This window comes from Pteropus vampyrus, unplaced genomic scaffold (genome assembly GCF_000151845.1).
Source record: "Pteropus vampyrus isolate Shadow unplaced genomic scaffold, Pvam_2.0 Scaffold34, whole genome shotgun sequence".
Classification (NCBI taxonomy): Eukaryota; Metazoa; Chordata; class Mammalia; order Chiroptera; family Pteropodidae; genus Pteropus; species Pteropus vampyrus.
The window spans coordinates 4302793-4310563 of record NW_011888815.1 but is presented as its reverse complement, the minus strand read 5'-3'; positions in this window follow the sequence as shown (position 1 = coordinate 4310563).

The following is a 7771-nucleotide window of genomic DNA, read 5'->3' as shown; positions in this document are numbered from 1 at the left end:
CTGGGATTGGCCAGCGTTTGTCTAATCTTTAAAAATCGAGAAACTTCAACTTCACATAACGAGATGGATTTCTGGATTCTTTCGAAAAATCTGAAGATGTAGGGCCACTGGTCCGCAGCCGCACATGGTGACAAGTGGCTGGGCCCTAGGAACAGCTGCCCACGTCCTACGGGGCACCTTTACAGTTGCCAGCATCCCCGGGCATAGGCCTCTAGGCCGACTTCACTCTCTTGGCCTCGTCCACGGGGCAGGCCCCCAGGTAGGCAGAGAATCTTCGGCTTGTGCTTTATCGATGAGTTTGAATGAGTTAGAGGTCTGAGGGTGGCTTAGCTGTGCTCCTCCACCCCACAGAAGGGGAGATGCTAAGTACAAGGCTTGGGGGGACATTCCTGCCTGTGTGATGTGCTCTCATGGGAACAGGACAGGCTGGGAGCTCTAAATAACCCTAACTATATGAGGTGGGGGTCACTGAGGAGTCATCCGAATTAGAGCATATTAAAATACAATATTTTCGCATCGTCCAGAAAAAGTCCAGCTCCCCATCTGTCTCTACATTCCTTTCTGATGTTAACTTTGGGGCCTTTTCAAAATGACATCACCTACCCATATTCCCTTCCTTGGTGACTAAAAATATAGAAGGAATAGAGAACAAATTAGAATAATGCACATTGGTGAAAGTCCTATAATTGAAATCGTTATTGCTTAAGACACCATCGCTTTAATAAGTCCGATCATAAATCAATGCTTTTCACAAGTGAGGGTTTAAAATAAAGTGCTGTTAAACAGATCGGGCCTCTTAAAAGCCATGATGCAATCGGGAAGCGCCCGAAAATGGAGAAAAAAGTGGTTTCTGAATGGATATCAGTGGTCCTCGCATTTTATCTTCCACTTAATTAAAAAAAAATATTACCTGGTCCTTTCTTAAAAACGGCATATTGGAGGTCTATAATGGCCAAGCCTTTAACCCATTAAAAAAATTGACTCTCAGGAACAGTTAATATTTGACGTTTAATTGCTTTTTCTTGTTGGAGAGGAAAATATGTTTCTTTCCTTCCTTTCTCGACTGACTTTTCAAAAGTCACCTTGTGAGCTGTCAAGACGGAGCAGAGTAACCGATTTTCAAAAACTCAGGTGCAAGCGCAGGTATTCATGTCTGTACACACACGTGCGTGCGTGACAATAAAAGTCTCCCGTGTACCAGGAGCTGGTGCTTTCCCCACAGTAACTCTGCGAGGCACTTGTTACTACCCTCCATTTTAACAGAGGAAGTAGCAGAAGCCCAGAGAGGCTAATTGCCAGCAGAGGGTCGTGCAGGGAGTAAGCGACAGGAGGCCGAGTCCCTTCCACTTTCCACGTTGCCCGCCTGCAGGTGTGCTACGTCCCCAGGTGGGCCGCTATGCATAGAGCCAGGACTAAACGCCATGGCCTACGATGGTCCCTGTCCTTGGAGTGATTAATTTCCGTACAGATTTCAGATGCGTTTTCGGGACTCTTCGGAGCTTGTTTGAAGAGAAAGAAGAAATCAGCAGGACGTTGGCGGAAAAAGCGTGGGAGGAAAAAAGCCTGTAATTGGTCACCATGTCAACATCGTTGATCCCGCACCTTTCGCGTGTGGTGCATTCACGACTCGAGGCCAAGGTGTTCACTTTCTTTTCTTTTCTTCTTCCCACAAAACCCGGTATTATTTAGGTCTCTCGCAAAGCCGCCCAAGCCAACTGTGCCTCCCCGGGTTATCCCTCGCAGAGATCAGGTGATAGGCCTCCTTGGGTTACACCTGCTGTGTTTTGCGGTCAGACGCGGGCTGTGTTGTTCTATATCGCTCCACCTCGCAGGAAAATATTTACGTGTTGGCCTCACCGGGTCCCATGTCCTCTGGGAACTGTCCTGTGCGTGCTGTCAGTGGCAGGCCTTCGTGGGGCCACTGGACACCTGGCAGAAAACCAGGGAACTGCTCCTTGTCCCGCTGTGACTTCACTCCGCCAGAAAATGACAAAGCGTGTGGCTGTGGGACACGTTTCTGAGACGCTGAGTACAATATTTTGAGAAAGTGTTTAGGAGGAAACTGCCTGACGTTGAGGAAATAGAAATTTTTTTTCTTCCCTAGGTCTAGAAACACAAAACTTACTTGTACATCGTCTTTTTGTTATTTTTACGTTTTTTTCTTCCTTCTTATTCCTGGTAAATAGTGATTCCCATTGTTCGCCAAGTAACAGTGAAACCGATACCCTTGTCTTGAAGTGACAGGGTATGTTGGCAAAAACCTTTTGAAAACTCATTCGCTGGTGGTGTATATCGAGAGCCATAACTGCTGGGCTTTTATTTTTAACTCGTAATTCCTCATGATATGTGGTCAATTTTAAGTAAAATCAAACTTCAACCACCAAAAAAAAAAACCCAAAAACAAAACAAAGCACACCGCCAACCCCAAACGACCCAACACCAACAAATGAAAACCTGACAAGTTCTAGTCTTATGATCATCACATGAAGTAAATAAGAAAACTTAAACTGAGAGAAAATAGCACTCCCCATCTCAAAAAAAAAGGCCTTATCTCGATTACATAAAATGACAGGTAGCTATCTGAAGCAACGCGGATGTTTTAATGTCTTTTTTCTGGATGAGAATTTGATACTATATGTATGATCTTATACTAAAAAAATCTAATTACTACTATTCTGTCAATTTAAGGAAGCAAACCTTACAAGGGAAAAATCTTACATGCAGATGGAAGGACTTTGTCCAGAGTGACTTGAGAATTTTCTTGTGGACTGTGATCTAGACCAGTAGTTCTTAACGTTTGTGTGTGTGTGTGTGTGTGTGTGTGAGAACATATTTGAAATATTAATGGCATTTATGGTCTCCCTTTCTTTCTCCAGAAAAAAAACCCCCACATATCTATTAATATTATACGACATTTTTGTGGCATATCTATTTCCTTTTATTTGGGGACCTTTGCAGTCTATTAGGTACACTGCTGGCTTGAGGATTTAAATTAAGTTCTCCTTTCTGTTTTTGCTTGCAGAACCTAAAGTTTGCAAAGTCAGTCGGCATAACGAGTCATTCGGCGTCAGGGTGTTCTTTAATATGACAACACGTTATTTTGTCTCCTTGAATTAGGATGCCGGGCTAACGAGTGCCTTTTGGGTTTTCCATTTTAGCATGAAAAAAAAAAACAAAAAAAAACGCACGCCATACATCACCGAGAACCACAGGCTGTGGCTGGCGGTGTAACTGGCTCCATGACGAAGAGGACCATCACTTGGGCTGCTAAGTCTGCAGCTACGACGTGGCTTCTTTCTCTGAAGCGTTTTCATCATCAGGAAGAAGAAAATTACTTGTACTATGTCTGTTTTTTTTTTTTTTTTTCCGAAATTGAAAACATTTTCAGGCACGGATCCCAAAAGACTTGATGCGTATTCTCTGCCTCCCACTCCGGACGGTCCACCGAGAAGACAGAAGGGCCACGTGTAGAAGTCACGGGTCTGTCTCCTGCAGACCTTGCCCTGGGCATCGGTCTCCCCCACACATGACTGGACAGTGACAGCGTGGGCCACCGTGCGTCTGGCCAATCATGCAACGCTCTGTCACGGGGTGGTGGGGGTGGGGGTGGGGAATTCCTTCCTCGCCCCAGCTGGTGAACAGTTATGCCCTGGAGCCCAGGACGGACGAGTGTGTCACTTTTTAACCTAGTTAGAGTAACTGCCAATATCATTCCTATTCATGTAAATGTCTAATCCTTTCTCGAATCTCGCTAGACTGTTTGCCACAACAATATCCCGAGGCACTGAATTCCACAGGTAGCTTACAAGCTGTTTGAAAAAGTCCTCCATTTTATTCATTTTCAATTTGTTACCTTTTAATATCACAGGGCGGCCATTAGTTCTGGCAGGAAGTGGCGCAGGCATTTCAAATGGAGCTTTTAATTCTCCCGAATGCTTCCTCTGCCATTGCTGTACCCTATCTTCTGCATGTGTTTTCTGTTTTGGCATTTATAACCTCGATCGGATGAGATGATCGATGCAAACACAAAGAAGGCACTGGAAACAAGTTCAAGAAAGGGTCCTCGTCCCGAAGGATCTAATTTTCTAGAGCGAAAAGACGAGCAGTAAAATAGTGACGAACGCCGAATGGCGTGGTTTCAGGGGGCCTTGAGAAATAGAGGAAAATTAGACAGGACTGGCTGCCAAAGGATGGCAGAGGTCATTTGGGTTTGCATGGATGGCCAGGGAGTGGCTCTCTGAAAAGTTGAGACTGGCCATCGAGGAGTCATCTGTGTGACGTCTCCATGAAGGATGACTTTGAGCAAGTCACCTAATTTCTCATCCAAACAAAAAGTTCCTTCTTTCATAGGGGCCGGAGGGTTGGAGGTACAGTTATTTGGCAGTTTTTAATAAACTGCCAAAAGGTGCAGAAACGTTGGTAAGTTTTGCGGGAATCAGTTCTCGGCGTTCAGCGCCCTTCCTTTCCCACCTTCCCTCGTCCTTCCTGATTTTCTCCATTCCCTACTTTTAACCCTGCCTCTGTCTACAGCTCATCGGTGGCATCTGTGGTACCTTCTTCCCCAGCGGTGGCTGAAGCAGAGGGATGTGCCTCAGTGAAATGTTCGTCTCTTTCTTTAGGATTGTAACGGTGGGATCCATGGAGCTGTTGAAACGGTGGGCCGGAGGGGAATTTCCAATGCGATCGCTTGCTTTTCTTTTGTTTACTGCTAACATTACGGGGTCGGGTTAACCAAACTTCTATCTATAAGACAGAGGGCCCTGCCTGGATTCTGGGGTGACCTTCCCCCAGAAATGGAGACTGGTTGGAATGATCCGATCACCTGCCTGGAGCTTCCTTCTGTCCCCTCGTGTGATCGGCAGATACCATCATTCCTCACGTTTCCTTCCGTTGTTTTTTTTTCTAATTGCCCCTTAATTTACTTTTTTTTTTCTTTTTTTTCCGTGTAGGCAATTTGAAGTAGAAGCATGTGCGCGGCTCTGCATAATAATGTATTAGAAAGGCATTTCAAGGAATAAATTATTAGAATTGTTTACATGCATGGTTCGCATTTACTGGCAAATTGCTCAGGCCTCGGTTTTACGATGGAGCTGCCAGCTAGGCTCCTTCTGGGGGAAGCTGAAACAGGAGAAGTTTCGTGTTCTCATCCCTCTCAGCATTTCCTTTGTCTCGCTTCTCTCCTTTGGACACCCCCTCCCCTCTTCCCCGCTGCCCCGCGTAACTCCGTGACGCTGTCGGGCCTCTGGCACGTTCTTACGAAGGGATTTCTGGGTCCCCTACCCCCCCCCCAACTGGCCCCCGACGACAGTGAGTTGTGCAAAGAAATAAATCTTCGATGGTATAATTTTAGACCCTGTGGCAACTGGGAAGGAAGCTATTTTGGGCTGTGGGCTTTCTCCTTGACCTGAGATGGTACCGCTTGGCCCGCCGCTGGTGCATCCGGCCAGCCGTGCGGTGCGCGTGGTCCTCACGGCCCCGAGTCTGCCATCCCTGGGTGCCGCCTCCCCGCTGCTCTGCTGAGCAGGTCTGTGCCCCTCCAGATTCGTGTGCATTTGTGCCAGGCCACGGACCTGTCAGCGTGCACACACCTGGGATGTCACAGGTGACGTTCTGAGGTGGTGGCTCAGGCTACTCCCGAGGGACAGCACAGATGGAAAGTGCTCCCTTTCCGCATAGGGGGTGGGAACAGTTTCTGGTCTCGTGTTTGCCTGTCCCTCACCTCCCGGGCTTTGTCTGCTGCTCAGTGACCGTTCTGCACGTCACCCCCTCTCTGAGCAAGGCCAGCCAGGCGGGTCTCCTGGCCCCCACATCCGAGCATCCCTCGTCTAAGGCCTCACTGGGGGCTGCACGCAGGGCGTCCCCTCAGCGACCCTGACCACCCTGCTTTCTGTCTGACGCAGCTGCTGCCTGCGGACCCCCTGGACTGTTGGGACTCAGATGGGCGGGACCGCTACGAGATCCGGAGGTGACCAACACAGCGGTGCTGTCCAGATGAGGGTGACATCATAGCCAAGGTCGTCACTGGGTAGAGTATCCTGTTCTTAGTTTTTACAACCTAAAAAGTACACGTAAGACTCAGAGATCATTCAAGAGGGAGGGGTAAAGTCAGTAAAGAACGGGAAAATGAGAACAATTTAAAAAATGATTTCAGTTTTTTTTTTAATGCCAAGAAAGGGGAGACTAAGGCCTTTTATAGGTCTGGAGAGCGCCCTGGCTACTTGGATGATAGGTCTGTCTTCTGCAACCTGTCAGGGTGTTAAAAGGAAGGGGGAGAAATCTGGGTTGGCAGAGAGAGAGAGAGCGAGAGAGCGAGAGAGCGAGAGAGAGAGTTAGTTGGAACAGAAAATAATGGAAGGTAAGCGGGAGCAGACAATCAAGACACAAAGCTGCCTTCCTTGATCTCCTGTTGAATTTAAGGCTCAGCCAAGGCACATACTCCATCGGTCCGCCAGTCCCTAAAGTCAGCTCGGATTCAAGGGGACAGCATGCAGACCCCTCCTCTGGATCGGAGGGGTATGAAAGGACTTGCGCACGTGTCCGAAAACTGCCAACATGTGCGATCATGACGTCAGCTGCTCCCACCCTCCCGGTCTCAAGAGCTTCCTGTCTAGTCGGAGCTAGAAGTGAATTAAGTAATCAATGAAAAGCAGTGAAATATCTATTCTTCAGGAAAGCGCGGTGGCAGAGGGCCACAAGATGAACACACAGAGGCCACCTGCCATTTGGGGGACACTGGAGGCAAGTAAGATGGCGGTGGCTGGCATTCTTCAACTCTGGGGTCGGTGTTATGTTCTAGGGAGCTTTATTCCAGCCCAAAGGTTTGTCGTCAGTATGTTATTTTCCTGGTCCTGTCTTCTCTTTTCCCTGCCCTATCCTGGTGCCATCGACCATCCTTTTCTTCCGATTACATTATTCTCTTACGGTCCTAAAATTCTCTCCATCTCTTTCTCCGTTTCGGCCATCGCTTCATCCTTCCTGTGGAGGACGAAGACTCACCTGCCGCCCCGCTCGCCAGCTTATTTGCGAGTCCGCTGCCGTTCTGCAGACCAATGAATTCTCCCTGCCCGTCCTCGTCCCGTGTCTCACTCGACTGCTTGCGATACGTGGTTTCGTTTGCTTTTGTTTTTTTCATGGGTCTCTTGACATCTAAAACCGTATTTTATATTCCACGTGGCTCCTGGCTTTCTCCTCTGCTCTGGTTTGTCTTACGTGCCACTCACCCACACAGCGTCACAGGGCAAAGGGCCCTGGTGCCCCCAATGCCCCGGCATCTCCATCACATACAGCTTGGACATCCTCCTGGCGCGACATCCGCCTTGCTCCACCTGCAAGGGGCTTTTTGGTGGTGTTCGCTCTTCAGCTGCTCATCTTTTATCTGAGATTTAATCTTTAATCCGAGGTTCTCTTGTATCCCATCATCACTAAAGATACATTTTCTCTTCCTCGGGGCCTTTAAGTCTTCAAATATACCCATTCTAGACATTCATTTCTTTTTTTAATCCTCAGGTAGGTTGGGCCCCTTCCCTCCCCTAGAATCAGCTGTCGGAGGATGCGAGCCTCTGGCTCCAGCTACCTGGACCACGGGTGGACGTCAGGTGCCAGCTAAGTCACCGCCCGCTCTTTCCTTAGGATTAAATCAGATGCGTTGGGGACCTGGAGCTATCATATCGCATGTCACACTAAGGACTTCAGATTTCGTCCTATAATAACTGGATCTGATGATTCATCTGAGAACGGCTAAACGAGTTTCTGCCGACAGGGCCTTGGCTCA